Consider the following 18182-nt stretch of genomic DNA (forward strand, 5'->3'; position numbering starts at 1 on the left):
GGGAGCTAGATAGGGTACTTGACTGGAGCAGGGCTGGGGAAAGGCAGAGAAGCTCCAGCCTGGAAAGCTCCAGGCTGTGACCTAGCACAAGGCCAACAGGTACTGGGGGTTGCAAAGGGCAGCCCATGGGTAGGCCAAGGCAGCAGGTCCCAACCCAACCTTGCCAGTGATGAGTAGGCTGATACTGCAGTCTGCCCCAGGGTGCAGGAGCTTGACAATGACTGGCAGTAGCCATATACTGAGGTGAGGTGGGGACAGTGGGTGGGGGTTCCCCTGGGAGGGGGGAGACCCTGAGAGCAAGGGGTTACTGCCAGAGGGCAACACCCCAGGTAAAAGGGGTCCTGGGTGCTGGGAGGGACACAGGAGCCAGAGAATGGGTGGATCACTGGCCTGCAGAGGGCACTCTGGAGGTGGAATGACTAATTCCCAGAAGTCACCAGCAGGAGGCACCGCAGGGGTGAGTCTGCTCCTCTACAGTGTCTCTTCATTAGACAGGCCTAAGTAAAGTATATGTGAGAATTCATGTCCACATCTTTGAAAGTATTCCTGTAAGCAGAAGTGACTGGAGAATGTTACATGTAACAATGCTCCAGTAGCAAGAAATCTAAATAAGCTGACCAGAGTAGGCATTTGAAGAGAGAGCTTTAGATAGGTTTCAATTAGAAATAGTATGCCACAACTTTGCATGAAGGGAGTGGTCTGTCACTGAATCTGAGAATTATAAGATGCCATCTCCAGAGGAAACTCTGCAAAAAACAGGTGAGAATGAAAGGATGATGGAGTTCATAAAGTAAACAGAACCCTGGTAGAGAAGATCTGAGAAATCCAGTATAATCAAGACAATTGTAGAAGGGGGGGATAGGAAGCAGCCATTTCTTGGAGGTCTCATCCAAAAGGGTACTATTGGCACACCTCCTTTGCCTGACCTATCCTAATCTAGGGCAGGATTACCCATTTTAGAAGCAAGCCTTGGAGGACTTCTGCCAGAACTGAATAGTAGTATGCTCTTCACTCAGATTGGTTGCCACCACTTCAGCCATATTTGAGTATTATTGCTGAAGGGCTCTTGCCACAAAAATTCAATGAGTGGCAACGTGGAGGGTAATGGCTACAATTAGCATATGCTTGTTGAGACATATATCAGGTTATCAAAAAGGTTGTGGATGATGGTGGCACTGGAAGACCAAGTTTCTGGAGGGAGAGTATATTTCTCATACACAGGTATACCTGGAACACATTGATACCTAATTCAAGACACAGTGCCTCATCTGCCACCATGCAGAAATCAAGGTATTTATATCCAAAGACCTTATGCTTAGCCAAGCATCTGTCCATGAGGCTCCATTTCTGGTTCACCAGCTCCAGGACAGCTTTGTGCAGGGGGGAAGGCTACGTAAGACATGGAGTGCCTCACATAGACAGGTCAGTTTTGTGCTGGGTGGGAAGGATTTCCAGATGCAAGGAGTTCAGGGCTCTGATAATGATGGCCTCTCTTGATCTGCCTATCTCAGAAGGGTCTTCCTATGTTTGCTCTTTAATCATCTCATAAGGATCCACACCATAACCCCAATTAGGGTCTGTGCATTTGAGGGAGGCAGTTAACAAAGGGTGAGAGTCATATAGGTTCTTATGGAACCACTCTTCTCTACTCTGGTGGGAGATCTAATTACAGCATAGTGAGGCACTAGGCACACAATATAGGATTTCAAGCCAGACACTCAAGATTAGATGTGTATCAAGTAAGAATTGCTTTACCCTTCGTCTCCTTTTAATTCATACAGTTGACAATCCAGTTGAGACTACAACAATGCTCTAAGTCTACCTCCCACATGTGCATGTATACAGAGAATGGGATGAATTCTTTCCCTACTCTTAGGATCACAGTATTGTCAGTGCCAGGTAGACATAGGATTAATACATTATTTCCTAATCTAATTTTATTTATGGGGCCCAAGTGAAAGGTGATGTGTCAGTAAGGGGGTATAAGGGAGAGTTGCATACTTGAAAGCAATAGGAGTTTGGGTATTGACTTCACTGGGGCAGAATTTTGCCTAGAGAATGTAGGAGTTTGTAAAGGGATTTAAATTGGTATAATTTACATACTTAGAGCCTCGTTCTCCAGTGCACTGTTCATTGCATAGTCTTCTTCTCCTGTGCAAAATGGGAATAAGAATGCACTGCAGTGCACTCTTGGTACCTTAGAGAATGCAGCTGAATCAGTGGTTTGTGGAAGATTCAAGAAGCCTTTTGGTAGCCTAAAGAGACTGTAGGCAAATGGGTCCAATTGCCATAACTCCCTGAGAACCTCCACCATTTCCAAGGTATTTTCTAAAACTATGATGACAGGACAGAGTTTGCTCTTTGCTGAGCCAGAAAGTTTTCTTATGGAGCTCCCAAGAAGCAACTGCAAGATGTCTCAGCTAACCCAGGAGAGAAGATGACACTCATGAAGAACTGGAGAACGAGCTATGTTACTCCAACTTTCTGGGATTGTTATTATCAATCACTACACCTATCCTTGAATATGTTAAAATACATATACATGATGAACTCTGAACTACATTCTGAGACAGTTACAAGCAAGATACCAACGTATCCCACTTCAATCTTCCCAGCCCGACTGAGGATTAACTGGTGCCTGCAAGTTTATGAAATCTGCAACATACCAGAGATATTCTAATCACTACCTCTCATTACAAAAAAGAGTGTTTTTCAACAGTTTAAAAATAATTTATGGGAAGCCATGCTTTTGAGAGTCAGACGACACATTAGTACTGAGAATGCAGGTCCCACTGGAAATTTTTGAACACTAAAACAAGTTAAAACTTCTTTCAAGGCAAATTTCATTATAGCAGAAAAATATATATTACTTTGGGTTAAGTTAAACAGAAATGTTGCCAACTTCACATTTGGCATGTAGCCAATCTTTCATAAGTCAACTGTCGCTCTGGTGCAGCACTAAAAACGTGCTGCTTCTACAAGGAGCTGCACATCATCCTCGGTGGCGACCCGCCCTCCACTGCCAAGAGCCCCATGAATACTTCAGAGAACTGGAGGCAGCAGCCAGCAGCGTCAACTCTGAGGACAAAATGATGGACGATTTGGAGGAGGATGTGGGACTCCAGGGGCTCGTCCAGTGGCACAGTGAGCAACAACCTCTTTTTGACTCTGGAAGGGTCTAGCCAATCCCAACAGGCCAGCTTTGGTGTGCCTAAAGCAGGACAGGGAAGCTCCAGTAAGTACTCATTTTGTTTTGATAGTGCACAGTTACGAGTTAATGTCCTTTATTTTGTTACATGGTGCACAGAGGAGAAAGGATCAGAATTAATGACACTAGATACTGTTTGCATCTGCTTCGCATTCCTCTGTGCAGCTATGAAGAGGGAGCCCTGCGGAAAAGTTTGTTAATCCTCCATAAAGATCTCTAGGAACCTTTTCTGCAGATACTCTGCAATTCTCTGCCACAGGTTCCTTGGCAGAGTTGCTTTGTTTCTTTCCCCATTGTAGTAAACTTTGCTGTGCTAATTGGCAATTACTTCTGCAGGTACCAAAGCAGCACGCAGGCAAGCAGCATACGGACCCTGTCTGAACACATACGATCGCAGGAGATGCACCCTTGTATCATCTTTTAGCCTCAGTGTGATTTCAGCTTTGATCACCCTGGCTGTGGAAAAGAGTGCCCCTATTCAGAATACTGTCCCTAGGCGTTTATATTGATCCCCTTCTGAAACCACCCAGACCTTTTGTCCTGTCTTGAACCCCATCTCCCACCCCTAGACTGAATGCACCATATTCAGTGCTCTGACCGTGCTGTGTGCTTGCCAAGGGAAGGTGAGAAAGAGGTGGATGAAATTTTTATGATTCAAGACTGAGTGAACACACAATACTGACTGTATATTGTTTCTTTCACTTTTACAGATGTGCCTCTGAGGGCAAGCTCCTACATATCGGCAGAACACCTCTGTCAGATTAGGAGACACTCAAGGAGGAGTAAGGAGGACCAGGGCTGGTGTAAGGATATTTTGCGCCGTAGGCAAAACTTCCACCTTGTGCCCCAACTCCGGCCCAGGGAGCCAGGGCCATCCCTATTTTGGTGCCCTCCGGAGGGGGGAGGGCTGGTCCCAGGCATCTGTGGGGGATGGGGACTAGCCACTTCCTGTGGGAAGTGGCGTGACCTGGCCCCAGCCTGTTCCACTCCCTTGGCTCCCAGCCATGCCACTGGTGAGCCAATCAGCTGTTTGGCACAGCAAGCCTGGGAGGGGAGGACAACTTTAGTGAGGGCAGTGTGCTCAGGGAAGAAGGCAGAGTGGAGGTGAGCTGGGGCAGGGAGTGGTTCCCCTGCATGTCCCCCTGTTACTTACTGCGGGCAGCCCTCCCTCTGCCCCAGCTCACCTCCACTCCAACTCCCCATAGCATGCTTTTTGGTGTCCCCAACCACTTGGCACCCTAGGCAGCCGCCTAGTTTGCCTAGTGGTTGCACTGGCCCTGAGGAGGACATGTTTCATGAAGTCCTGCAATTGTCAGACCAAGCCGATAGTGAGCACAGGTCATGGAGAGAGACAAACGAAAAACTAGAAATGGATATCCAGGAAAGGAGAGCAGCAGAAGTGGGTAACAGAGGACTAGGAGGGGATGATAAAGCTCACAGAGGACCAAATAGAGATGCTGAGGTCCTTGACTGTGCTGCAGACTCCCTCTGCAGCCCATACAGAACTGCCTTCCTTGCCCTCCCCAAACTACCCATACACATTTCTCTCATGTTCTCAGCCCATCACAATACTCCCTGCATGCCACCCCAGGAGCATTTTTCCATAACAGTGGGACTTTCACACAGTGGTGAAATCCTCACTTCAGAGAGTGGTGCTCACTGTCATTTCCCTTGTAAGAAATGTTAATCTTTGTATCGCTATTTAATAAAAATTTAGTCTTACAAAGACAGTGATTCTTTTTTTGTTACCTACACAGGTGGTTGCAACAGAAATTCATGCAGAGCAGCAGCCATCACATTTGCAGACCACAATTAGGACTCAAGCAGGAATCATTACACGGCTCATTCAGTGTGGCAAGTGTTTTTCATTACAGAAAAACACATTACTGGGGCTCATTGTCAAAATGCTGCTTCAACTCTCCCTGATTCAAATAGCCTCCCCTTCCCCCAGTTAAACTCTTCTAATAGTCCTGGTGTCTGGCTGCTCAAAATCAGGTGATCCATCTCAACGCTCCACCCTAGGGAAAGTTTTCCCTCCTGGCTTTACAAATGTTAGGTAAAGCACAACAGGCTGCTATGACCATGAAAATATTTTCCTTAATGGGGCCTAACCTGCCTAAAAGGCACCACCAGCTACCCTTACTCTGCCAAACACATATTCTATGGTCATTCTGCACCTGCTGAGCCTGTTGTTGAAGCACTCCTTGCTGCTGTCAGGGTTTCCAGTGTATGGCTTCATGAGCCACACGAGTAAGGGATAGGTTGAGTCTCCCAAGATCACTATGGGAATTTCCACATCCCCCGCTGGAATCATCTGGTCTGGAAAGAAAGATCCTGCAAGCAGTTTTCCATACAGGGCAGTGTTCCTGAAGCTGCATGTGTTATGCATCTTCCCTGACTACCCTGCATTGATGTCAGTGAAACAACCCCAGTGATCAACCAACATCTGCAATACTATACGGAAGTAGCCCTGCCTGTTGAGGTACTCCATTGTAAGATGGTCTGGGGCCAAAATTGGGATATGCGTGCCATCTATTGCTCTGCCACAGTTAGGGAATCTTATTGCTGCAAAGCCATTGACTATTTCCTGCACAATACACAGAGTCAAAGTCCTTCATAGCAGGAGGCAATTAAAGGCCCTGCACACTTCCATCACTGCAATCCCACGGTGGACTTCCCAACTCAAACTGATTCATGATTGACTGGTAGGTGGTAGCAGTCTGGAGTTGCCAGTTTCCACACAGTGATTGCCATACACTTTCCACAATGAAGGCAGCTCTCATTTTGGTGTCTGCACCAAAGGATGAAGATGAGCTCCACATGGAGTTCAAGAAAGGTGGCTTTGCACATATAAAAGTTCTGTCTCTCCTCATCCCATATGTGTATCACAATCTGATCCCAGCATTCGGTGCTTGTTTCCTGAGCCCAATAGGGACAGTCTACCATGTGCAGCTGCTCCGTGAATACCATCATCAATCTTGAATTGTTTCTTTCCATACAGCAGAACAGGCACCACAGATTCTTGTTCAGATTTGCAGGTCACCAAATACTGCAGGATCAGCTGCGTTATGTTCATAATGTTTATCACAAGAGTGAGGAGCATGGCAGGATCCATGCTTTCAAGCACAGATGGTGGGCATAAAGTTTACAGGGGCAGTTGAAAAGCAGCGCACAATGCAGTTCGAAGCCCTTGGAATTATGGGATGGAGAAAACTGCATCATCCAGTGGTGATCCCATCCCCATGATGCACTGTGATCCGTTCACAGAACTCCTAGCAGGAAACGGTGGCAATTTGCACAGTGGGCTAGCTACCCAGGATGCACTGCTCTCTCTGTCGGTACTAGAGCACCAACTGTGGACACAATCTGCAGACACAAGAAGCATTGTATGAACATACATAAGCAATATAATTAAGTGGTTTATAACCGTCGATGTAACTTAAATTGACTTAACTCTATACTGCAGACACGGTCTCAATCTCCCTCACTCCAGATTAAGCCCATTACTTCTCTTCGTGCCATTAGTGAATATAATCAACAATTGATCACCATCCTTTCTATAATAGGCCTTAACATATATGAGAATTATTATCAACCCCCCCACCCCCCGTTTTCTTTTCTCAAGACTAAATATGCCCAGTTTTTTAACCTTTCCTCATCGGTAAAGTTTTCTAAACCAGTAGTTCTCAACCAGAGGTATGCATACCCATGGAGGTATGCAGAGGTCTTCCAGGGGATAAATCAACTCATCTAGATATTTGCCTAGTTTTACAACAGGCTAGATAAAAAGTACTAGCAAGGTCAGTACAAACTAAAATTTCTTACAGATAATGACTTGTTTATACTGCTCTATATACTATACTCTGAAATGTAAGTACAATATTTATATTCCAGTTGATTTATAGTTATTTTAAAAATGAGAAAGTAAGCAATTTTTCAGTAATAGTGTACTGTGACACTTATGTCTGATTTTGTAAACAAGTAGTTTTTAAGTGAACTTGGGAGTACACAAGACAAATCAGACTCCTGTAAGTGGTATAGGCCAGAAAGGTTGAGAGCCACTGTTCTAATCTTTTATCATTTTTGTTGCTCTCCTTTGGACTCTAATTTATCCACACCTTTCCTAAAGCAGGGTACTCAGACTTGACACAGTACTGTAGTTGAAGCCTCACTACTGCCGAGTAGAGCAGGACAGTTACCGCCCATGTTTTACATATGACACTTCCGTTAATACACCTTAGAATATTAGCCTTTTTCACAACTGCATCACGTTGTTGACTTATATTCAAATTTGTGACACACTAAAACTCCCAGATCCTTTTCAGCAATACTACCACTGAGCAAATTATTCTCCATTTTGAAGTTGCACATTTGATTTTTCCATCTGAAGTTAAGTTCTTGTCTCTTGAATTTCATTTTGGTGATTTCAAAAATCAATTTCACAAGATCATTTTAAATTCTAATTCTGTCCTCCAAAGTGCTTGCAATGCCTCCCAGCTTGCTATCATCCACAAAATTTCTCTCTTTCCACTCCATTATTCTAGTCATTAATGAAAATATTGACTAGTACCAGACCCAGGACTGACCCCCCTGCAGGGCTCCCTAGATATACCCTACCAATTTAACAGAAAACCATTGATAACTAGTCTTTGAGTAAGGTCTTGCACAACTAGTTGTGGTTTAGATGAAATCATTATAAGGTGGGTGCACATTTCCCTAGTTTGCTTAGGAGAATGTCCCTTGGGGCTGTGTCAAAATCTTCACTAAAATCAAGATATGTCATGTTTCTTGCTTCTCCCCTATCCACTAGGGAAATAACCCTCTCAAAGAAGAAAATTAGGTAGATTCCCCAACCCTGGACCCAGCTGTGTAGCAGGGCCAGCAGCCCCAACGCCAACCCCAAACCCCAGATCCTGGACTGTATGGGGACAGGTGTCAGCCCTGGACCTTGCAGGGCCAGGTGGTAGCTCCAGATTCTGGGGGGCCAGGTGGCAGCCCTGCCCCTGCTGGGTAACCTGGACCCTGCTACGCTGGGCAGCACAGCACCCAGACCTTGCGATGCAGCCTTTAGCACACAGCTGGGCCTCAGATGTGTGCTAATTGGGCTGCGCGTGGCCTGCAGGTTGAGAACTGCTGACGTATGTACTAATACTTTCAGTTCTTCCTAAATGAGTTGGGGATCCTGTGAAAAAATATCATGTGATCATGTTATTAAAGACTGTATTATAATTTATATACACAAGGGTGCTAAACTGAGGTTGCAGAGGCAACCTAATTTCGGCATGTCCTAACTTTTGAGTGTTTGACTTTGCAACATTAACGTTTTATAATAGTTGTGTGTGTGCAATTTTCTAGGTTTTAAAAAAACGCAAACTGAAAAAACAGAAATTCCACCATGTTGTATCATATTGGCACCAATGTCAGCCTTATCTCCATCTGAGCTGACTGAGCCTCAGCAGTCAATTGCATTACTCAGTATTGGGAGACTTGGTTGAAGGCCAAATAAGACTGGGATGGTGATGGCTGATAGGGTGAAGCAACTGGAAGATATGGTAAGGATAATACCAGCCCCTCTGACTGAGGGATGCTACTGCCATTTGTTGACCAGGTATGCAAGCCATAGGGCTGGTTAGACTCTGAGCTGCTGCTAGACAAGCAAGTAGTAGTGAGAGCCATATTGGCTTCTTTCTAGCTGTGGCCCACCAAAAGGTTAGAACCACTTCTTTCACATGTGGACCCTGCAACTGTAATTCACGTCTTTGTCTCTTCACAATCAGATTTCTGGGTTTATTTTAAGATGTGGATACAAATGAAATCAGTGGATCAGGAGAGCTGGAGCTCTATTGGTATAAATGAGAGAGGGCTGCTGATACACCCAGGAGCGGCGCCAGGGTTTCTGGCGCCCTAGGCAGGATTCGAGGGGTGGCATTTTGTGCGCTCCCCATGGGGCGCGCAGGAGCTTCCGGTTCCGCTCCCATCGCACCGCCGAAGGACCCTCCACTGAAATGCCGCAGGCGACAGCGGCAGTCATTGAGCTGCTCAATTGCCTGCCACTGTTTTCCGCGGCATGTCGACAGAAGGTCCTTCTTCGGCGGTGCGACGGGAGCGGAATCGGAATTTCCCATGAGGCCCTGGGGAGCGCACAAAATGCTGCCCCCCGAATCCTGGTGCCCTAGGCGACCGCCTAGGGTCGCCTGATGGAAGCGCCGGCCCTGGATACACCATCATTCACTACAGATCCTTCTGTTTGGATTTTGCTCCTTTTCCTTGATCAACAATAGCCAAGTTTGTTGATCTTCAGGGCATCCTGCATGACCCATATTTTCTCCCTTGATTTTAGGAAGTGAGGAGACTTGTGAAAATAGTGCCTCTGTCAAACAACACTTCAATACTCAGGAAAAGTCACCACAAAACAATTCTATTTGCTGAGTCAACTGGTGTCCCTGGTGCTGCAAAGCATCCAGGGCTAGATTCACAAGGGGAACTTAGGCACTGCAACTTGGGCACCCTGCTACTTAGTGGAATTCAATGCATGCACAAATACCAGCATGCTGAATGATGATGAAATGCTTAAGCTAGCCAAAAGGAAATGCTGAGGAGAGCAGTAGGCCCCACACCGTGCCCCTCAAAGGGAGTTAGGTGCCTTAGTTCAGGCTAGAGGGAGGTACCTATCTCCAGCTAGGATTCACAACCATATACCTCTCTCTTGGAGTTTAACCTGGATTAAGCACTAGTCATTTCTCAGGCAGAGTAGGGACTTGAACCCAGCTGTCTCACCTCCCAGATGAGGGTGATTTAGACAGCTGTGTACATGCATGCCACCAAAATTTAGGTGCCTCAAGGACTTCAGTGGTGGAAACTCAGGCACCTAATTTTAAGAATGCCTGTGATGCTGAAATGTTGGACTTAGGCACTTCAACTGGCAGTTAAACAACCAAGTCCTACTTGTGAATCTAAGTGTGTTTGAGGTATGTTTCTGATGGTTTTATTGAAGATGTAATACCAGGACATACAAAAAGTGATGACATTAAGAGGGGTAAAGAGATTGATCACCAACTTGCATAAGATGCCAAATAGCTGAATTGACTGAGCCACTGTTAGACAAAGCAAAAGATTTTCCCAGTGGCAAGACTGCAGCTGATTTCCTCTACCAAGGCACTCAGACAGTTTGCTTTCTCTGAAGAACTACCCAGTTTTAGATCCAGAACCCTGCAAGTTGTCATCCTTGTATGGCTGTGAGTAGGTCTTCCCTTGATCATGGTGATTAAAAAACCAAAATATACAAACTGTTGATCAAAAAATTACTAAATTGTGTATTTCCCTAATTCAGCCTCCTGTAGAACATCTTTCTTCAGCAAGACTAGCTTCCCCACCATACTAAATTGTGAATGTCTTTAATATTTTGCAATGTTTAATGATACTTCATAACTGTTTGCTATTTTAATACTGTTGTTACAAATATTTACCTGCTTATGTTTAGTGGAAGTCTGGACAGATTATGGAATGTTTCATAATCCCCCCAAGGTTCATCAGCACCAAAAGCTTGAGAAATCCTGCAATAAGGGATTTAGATTAACAAAACAAAACAAAAACAACTGAAAGCTTTTCTGTTAAGACCTGTAGGCTGAGATTATTAAAGCTGCCTAAGGTATCTGGACACCCACTGTCTCTTTAATTTTAATGGAAATCAAGATTCTAAAGTATTTATGTGTATCTACTACACACAGTGCTCCAAGAGTCTTGTTGGAGCATTAATTACTTATCTAGAAGGAATGGACAGTAGTGACAAATGAGGACAAAAACTATTGCATCTAGGGTTTGAGGAACCCAAGACACATAAAACTCAAGCAATCTTCAGTGATCTCAAAGTACATAGGGGAAAAAGGATTGATGGATCAGACTTGAAATCTGTAGCAAAACGAAGAGTATAATGAAGCTAATAAGCCACAATAATGTACAGCATTTTCTCAAACAGTGGTTCTCTGCCTGTGGCCTGCTTGCAAATGTCAATCAGCACATAGTTGCAGTCCACGTTATATCCTCAGGGACATACAGGTAGTAATGTATTGCTTGGATGCAGCCTACATAACACACGGAGAGCTGCATATGCAGACCACGATGGTAAATAAGTTGAGAACCACTGCTCTACATGAATAATAATAAAAGGACAACTAATAAAATGTTCAAATCAATTCACTGATGGTTAGGAGGTCAGTGAAGCTAATACCAAATTAAGTAAAATGTGTAATTTATATGAAGTCATTGGAGGATTTTCAGTTCTTTGCTATGGTTCATTGTTTCTGAAGTTCCCCTGGGAGCTCAATTATGGCAATCTAATGAGGGGTGGAGGGGGGTGGAGAGAAGGCAGGAATTAAAACAGTCATCCAACCACAATGAAGAATATTTACCAATTATTACCATTCAGAAAAGTCAGTTGTACTACGTTACCACTGGAAACTACAAGCAGAAATTACTGAAAATTGTGTCAACAAATCATGCAAATATATTTCCCCTGCCCCCCAATCTACCAAGCTTCTAGTACTTGCTTGGCATTGTTTTAATTATGGAATTCTCAACAACTTTTCTTTTTTATTCTATTAACTAGACCAAGTTTAAGAATCTGTCAGTTTGATTTTGGAAAAATTCCAGTTTAAACTAAATGCAGTGCTGTAACTTATTGAGAAAAGTAATTTTACTAGTGGTCTTTGAACAATGCAACTTTTTCAGCAGAATCCAGGGGAAAAAAGCCTAATCCTTGATTACCACTTTTTATTATAAACAAAACAAAAGACAACTCACAAACAAAAACCCAACAGCATTACAGGAGGACATATTAAAAAAAGAGAGATACGGATGTGCTGAGGAGACAGGAAGGAAGACAATCTTAAAACAGGGCTCCCAATACTATTTTTTATGAATATTGAAGTCAACTGAACGTTAAGGTAAAACTGTGACATGACATAACAGACAATTAAGTGTGTGACTAAATAACTCATTTTGACTATCTGATTCCATTTGAAGTGTCACTCAATATATGCATGATACATAAATACAGTTATCAATATGTGAGTCTTCAGGACTGACATGGACAATATGCTCAGGTTCTATGGATACAAAAAGCGAAGAAAGGACAAGTAATTTTATGGTGATTCCAGATAGTTTTACTGATTCCTGGTAAATTTTAAACAGTGATCAGTATCCTAGGTTACAAATACAAGAGATGGCAATTGGATTATTTGGTTTTGGTAAATAGTTCTGGAACTTTTTATCTCCAGATTCAAATCCAAACTATTGTACCTGAAAGTTGTAGTCAGTTGATGGCTGTTCAGTGGTTATGTAAAATGAGCCTGTGATTTCAGTTCAGAAAACTGGGAAAGCAATTCCATAGCAAGAGGCATAAACCTCTTTGAAAATAGAGAGTTTATTACACTGATATAAGAAATAGGAAAGGGCTTCATAATGTTGCTGTCCTAGTTATATAGTATGTATGGATATGATTCCAATAAAGAAGCAACATCAGAAAAACTGAAAAAAGTTCCAACTGTTATTTCAGAACTAAGTTCTGAAATCCAACATCTACCAGGAGGAAGAGTAATTGGAAGGATACTGAAGACCAAACAATCCTTATAAGCATGGTACAGATTTATAAATGGAGAGTTAGGAGATGGTAGCTCTGTAAGAGTGTGTTGAGAAAGGAGTTTGATCTTCCTTTTGAATGGAGGAGATGTGTACCGTAGCATTATGAGGAAAAGTGAGAGGAGTAGAATTAGAATTCCTGGTACTGTTTTTCTAACCTGATAGTATGGCAGGAAATAAATGTTAATAAATTTTACAAATAGTACAGCTGTGAAGAGGACTGTTACAGCCCAGATAGAGAGATCCAAGCCACAGCCTCAGCTTCAATTTATCCAGCCCAAATGCTGTCCCTTCATCTCAAATGATCAACAGTTCCATGGTAGTGTGTCACTCAGGCATTTTCCATTGTGCTGCTTCATTCAGTGATCTGGACATAATGGAGATGAAATCTTTCCATATCTATTTTACGCATTTAGTTGAAGTGGGGAAAAACTGCAAAGTTCCTTGACTCAAGCAGGGACAAAGCTTCTTTCAGGAGTATCAAGAGTCAATTAAGACATTGTACCTGATCCTTGGACTAATTTTCCCAATGCCATCCACCTGCGCAAAGTAGATGTAAAATAATATTATTCTGATTTAGTAGCATTTTACATGCACTTTGCATAGATTTCAATGCCTACACAAGGCACAGGTCAGTGGAGAATCTACCCCAGTGTTTCACAGATTGAGCTGTTTAAATGTAACCACACAGTGGGTAGAAATAGCATAGTCCTAGAAGAGTGAGAAAAATGACTCTTAGGTGGTGTAACCCTATCTTAGAGAATGATGTTATGGTGACATGGAGTCTGCCAGCTACTAAGTATGAGAAAAACACATCCATAACGTAGAGAGCCAATCCATGGCCTACGCTTTCCATCACTATGGACAAACACATAGCTCTGCATACATATAAACCAGTAGTTAAGACTCCTCCTAGAGTTCCAACTCTTGATGGGAACTCCTCCTGTCCCTGACCCTTTGTACACTCTCTGCACTCCTGGGTTTTCCACTAATAGAGGCCTAGTCTACATTCAAAACTAAGATCACCCTCACCACACGGCTCAGGGCTGTGAAAAATTTAATGCTGTGTGACACAGTTAGGTCAACCCACTGTAGTGCCCACTGTAGATGCAGCTAGGTCAATGGAAGAATTATTCCATCAAACTGGCTACTGTCTCTCAGGGACTGGATTTACTACAGTGATGGAAAATTCTGTTCCACTGCTGTAGTAAGTGTCTACATTACAATGCCACGATTATGCTAAAGTGGCACAGCTACGGCTCTGCAGCTGTACTGCTGTAGTGTACAAATACCCTTGAAAAATGGATTAACTACATCACGGGAAAAAACGCTTCTGTGCATGTTGGAAGATTCCACACTATAATATTACAGAAGCATGGCACAGGGCTGTAGTGGATCACTTTAGAATGGACATATTTATTGTGCTCAAGGGTCTGAAAAATCCACACACCCCTGAATACTGTATCTATGCCAACCAATCCCCAGTGTAGACAGCCAGGTTGAGGGAAGAATGCTTCTGTTGACCTAGCTACTGCTGCCTGGGGAGGTGGAGTTCCTACAGTGATGGACCAATCCTTTCCATTGCTGTGCTGCTGTAGTTCCCATTGTATAGACATGGCCTAGTGACTCAATTCCCCTAACCCAGGGGTTCTCAAACTTCATTGCACCACAACCCCCATCAGACAACAAAAATTACTTCACGACCGCAGGATGGGGGACCAAAGCCTGAGCCTGCCTAAGTCCCACTGCCCCAGGCTGGGGGTGGGGGGGCAAAGCCTGATCCTCACTGCTCTGGGAAGGGGTTCCAAAGCTGAAGCTCAAGGGCTTCAGCCCCAGGCAGGGGCCTGCAACCTGAGCCCCGCTGCCCAGTGCTGAAGCCCTCCGGCTTTGGCTTTGGCCCTGGCCCTGGGCAGTGGGGCTCAGGCTTCGGCCCTGGGTCCCAGCAAATCTTAAACCAGTCCTGGTGACACCATTCAAAGGTGGTCACGACCCACAGTTTGAGAACCACTGCAGCCTAACTAGACGCCTCCTACATACTAACCCCCTGACACTGATGAAATAATAAAGACTCCTCTCCCTCCCTACCAAAATTAAATAAAAGTATTAGAAAGGGAGTGGGGTACACAGTGTAAGACTAGAGCACCCACCATTCATCCCCCGCTCTTCAATCAGCACAAGGCTTGCTGCCAAGTTTCTCTCCAGGGAGCCCAATGGCAGATGATGGCCAGCAGCGGTAGCATCTCCATGATTGCTCTGAGCATAGGTAGTGCTGTGCTCTAAGTCCCATCCTCCGCTGATAGCAAGGACCACTTTGGAGATGGGCCCTTCCAACGCACCAGCTCAGCATGGCCATGAGAAACGATGATAAATCACACTACTGTTGTTTTACACCCTCACACGCTTAGGTGCAAGGCAGAGGGCATGTTAGTCACAAGCCCAGCACTGCAGCCCCCAGTTCCCATCTCAGCCTGCTCGGGGGTACCAGCACAAGCACACCCTACCATCAACCATCGTGATACACATCACCAGGTGTTTCAGCTTGGGCAGGCGGCTACAGCAGATAACACCTCCCCAGATCCACCCCGACTGGGGCGCTCAGGGCTGTCCTTAGCCATAGGCAGAATAGGCAGCCGCCTAGGGCACCACTAGGTCTGGGGGCACCGCTCTGCGAGAGCCTGAACAGACAGGAAGCAGTGGAGCATGTAAGAGCAGGGCTGAGTCATAGAGAAGCGAATGCAGCACAGTCTGAGGGAGGGGATTGGCTGCTGGTGTCTCTGGGAAGGAGTCGGGGAAGGAAATCACCTGTGAGTGTGACTCTTTCCCCTGGCGTGAGATGAGGCAGGCTCTGGCAGTATCCTTTGTTGTCACTCATAACGTCCATTCTTCTCCCCTCTGCCCCACAGAGCATCCCCCTGTTTCTCCCTTCCCCCCCACGGAGCACTCCTCTCTTTCCCCTCCTCTCCATCAGGGCTGGGTTGGTGAGGTGCTAGGGGGGAGAGGAGGCTGGCTGGCTGCCTGCTGAGGAATGAAAGTGAAAGTAACCCATTTCCTCGGCAGGCAGCCAGGATTGGAATGGTCACACAGGGCTTGGGGATAGCCAGATGGCATATGCGAAAAATCAGGACAGGGGGTTGGAGTAGGGTGAGCTGATGTCCCACTTTTGTAGGGTAAGTCCCAATTTTTGGGTCTTTTTCTTCTATAGGCTCCTATTCCCCCCCACCTCCGTCCTGATTTTTCACACTTGCTGTCTGTTCACCCTAGATAGGGGTAATTGGTGCCTATATAAGACAAAGCCTCAAATATCAACTCTCACTCAAAATCAGCATCTGGATCTGGTCACCCTAGCTAGGGAGCGCCTCTCTCCGGGCTGGCAGTGATCCATCTCAAATCGAGGTGAAGCTGTACAGGCAGGATGAGCTGCTGTGGCTCCATGGGTGCCCCGTCCCTGAGATCAGATTGCTGTGCTAAACTTCACCATCGTCTGTTGGCTGGCGGTGGTGCCCATTGGCGTGTGATCGGACCTGAGGTTTTGCTGCTGCTGTGCCACTCTTCACCCCCAAGGTGGATTTTGGGGTCCTGCAGTTTTCCACCTATCTCTCCTCACTGCAGCTGTTGGACCACAGGCTGGGGGTGAGCCAAGCATGAAAGCGTACTGTGTTGCCATTTAAAGTGTCATTTAACAACTTTGTTTGCCAAAAATGCTTGCTAACAATCCTGAAATTCAAATTTCATATTTTTAAAAAAAAATCAATATCTTAGCCAAAAACAGAAAAATAAGTTGTTGACAATTATTTGTGACAAGTTTGGTATGGGGAAGGGAGTGGGCCAGTTTTCATCAGAGAAACAAAAAATGTTGACTGACTTTCCTATAGCCCTGTTACTGCTAAATAGAGCCCTCCAACAACTGTAATATGCTCATCTCCTTACTAGTATATAGAGCAGGGGTTGGCAAACTATGGCACATGTGCCAAAGGTGGCACGCGAGCTGATTTTTGATGGCATGCAGCGGCAAGCTGAGCGGCTCAGCCTGCCACTGCTCTGGGGTTCCGGCTGCTGCCTCATTGGCACCCAGGGTCCTGGCTGCCAGCCCCACTCAGCACTCATTGCTGGCCTGGGGATCCCCAAGGAACCCCAGGCTGGAGCAGTTGAGCAGGCCGGTGACTGAGACCCCGGCTAAGCCACTCAACCCACTGTTGGACTGGGGTTCCATTCACTCAGCTGGCAGCGGGCTGAGCAGGACTAAATTCAACAAAATAGGAAAACAAGAGCAACTAACGACAAAGTGCAAGAGCCTAGAGCAGTGGTCCCCAACCTTTTTCATCTGGCGGGCGCCAGATGAAGGACCGTGGTGGCGGACAAACATCTGCCGAAATGATGCCGAATTTTGGTGGCATTTCGGCAGATGCTCATCCTCCGGCCAGTACGTGGGTGCACTGAGAGGCCCCTGCGGGCACCATGTAGGGGTCCCCTGACCTAGAGAGCCTCCTGAAGCACGGTGATCGTTTTGATTTAAATGGACTTGAACTGTACGAAAAATTGAGTTGTTACCACATGCAAAATCGATGATGGATATTGTACAGTTTATTCATACCAGCAAACTTGTTGACATATATCCTAATGTGTACATTGCCACTCGTATTCTACTGACAATTCCTGTAACAGTAGCATCAGGAGAACGGAGTTTTTCAAAACTAAAGCTCATTAAAAACTCTCTCTGCTCTACAGTGAGTCAGGAACTTGACTGGTCTTGCTATTCTTGCAATCGAACAAGACATCATTTTGTCTTTGTCATATGATGACATTATTACTGATTTTGCAGCCAAAAAAAGCATAAAGATTGCTTTTAATTAAAAACTAATCCTTATTTCAATACCTCTTCATATAACTTTCCACAAAATCTTGACAAATTAAAAAAAAATGATATTATTTGCATCATTCTGTCAAATCAGAATTTTTTCTATAGTGCTACTTCTTTAGTGCTAGTTCATCAGCATTACAATGTGCTTAATTAAGCTAAACTGGTTTTAATAACATGCATGTGGAAAGTTTTCCAGTACTGTAAGCTTATGTTTGTGTTGCTAAGAGCAAGACTGGCACCAGGGCACCAGTTTAATAATCTCGCCTAGGGCACCAGAAATCCTAAGGACAGCCCTGGGGGCACTGCCCAACAAATACATTGGGGGCTCCCAGAGTTGGTTTTGCTGTTTGTGCTGCACACGGTGTCACAAAAGAGGGAGGCGGAAATCTGGAAAATGGCTCTACAATGGTACCTAATTTATGGGCAGCTCCTGCGGAGAGTCCGAGCATGAGACAGCGTCAGGTCACACGCAACTCCACA

The 18182-nt window shown here is 45.0% G+C and overlaps 1 long non-coding RNA gene across 3 annotated transcripts; it reads right to left on the minus strand.

Annotated features, from left to right (window-relative positions):
* Positions 1-4946: 4946 nt before the first annotated feature.
* On the minus strand, positions 4947-18130 carry LOC116825014 (uncharacterized). 3 transcript variants are annotated; one of them, XR_004373756.2, is made up of 3 exons: positions 18115-18130; positions 10675-10761; positions 4947-6574 (listed from the first exon to the last, which is right to left on the minus strand). It is a non-coding gene; the product is annotated as an uncharacterized LOC116825014 (long non-coding RNA). The 3 variants fall into 3 exon arrangements; XR_012655594.1 differs by lacking the exon at positions 18115-18130 and adding an exon at positions 15647-15693; XR_012655593.1 differs by lacking the exon at positions 18115-18130 and adding an exon at positions 14992-15433.
* Between the last annotated feature and the right edge of the window lie 52 nt (positions 18131-18182).

This window comes from Chelonoidis abingdonii, chromosome 3, assembly GCF_003597395.2.
Source record: "Chelonoidis abingdonii isolate Lonesome George chromosome 3, CheloAbing_2.0, whole genome shotgun sequence".
Classification (NCBI taxonomy): Eukaryota; Metazoa; Chordata; order Testudines; family Testudinidae; genus Chelonoidis; species Chelonoidis abingdonii.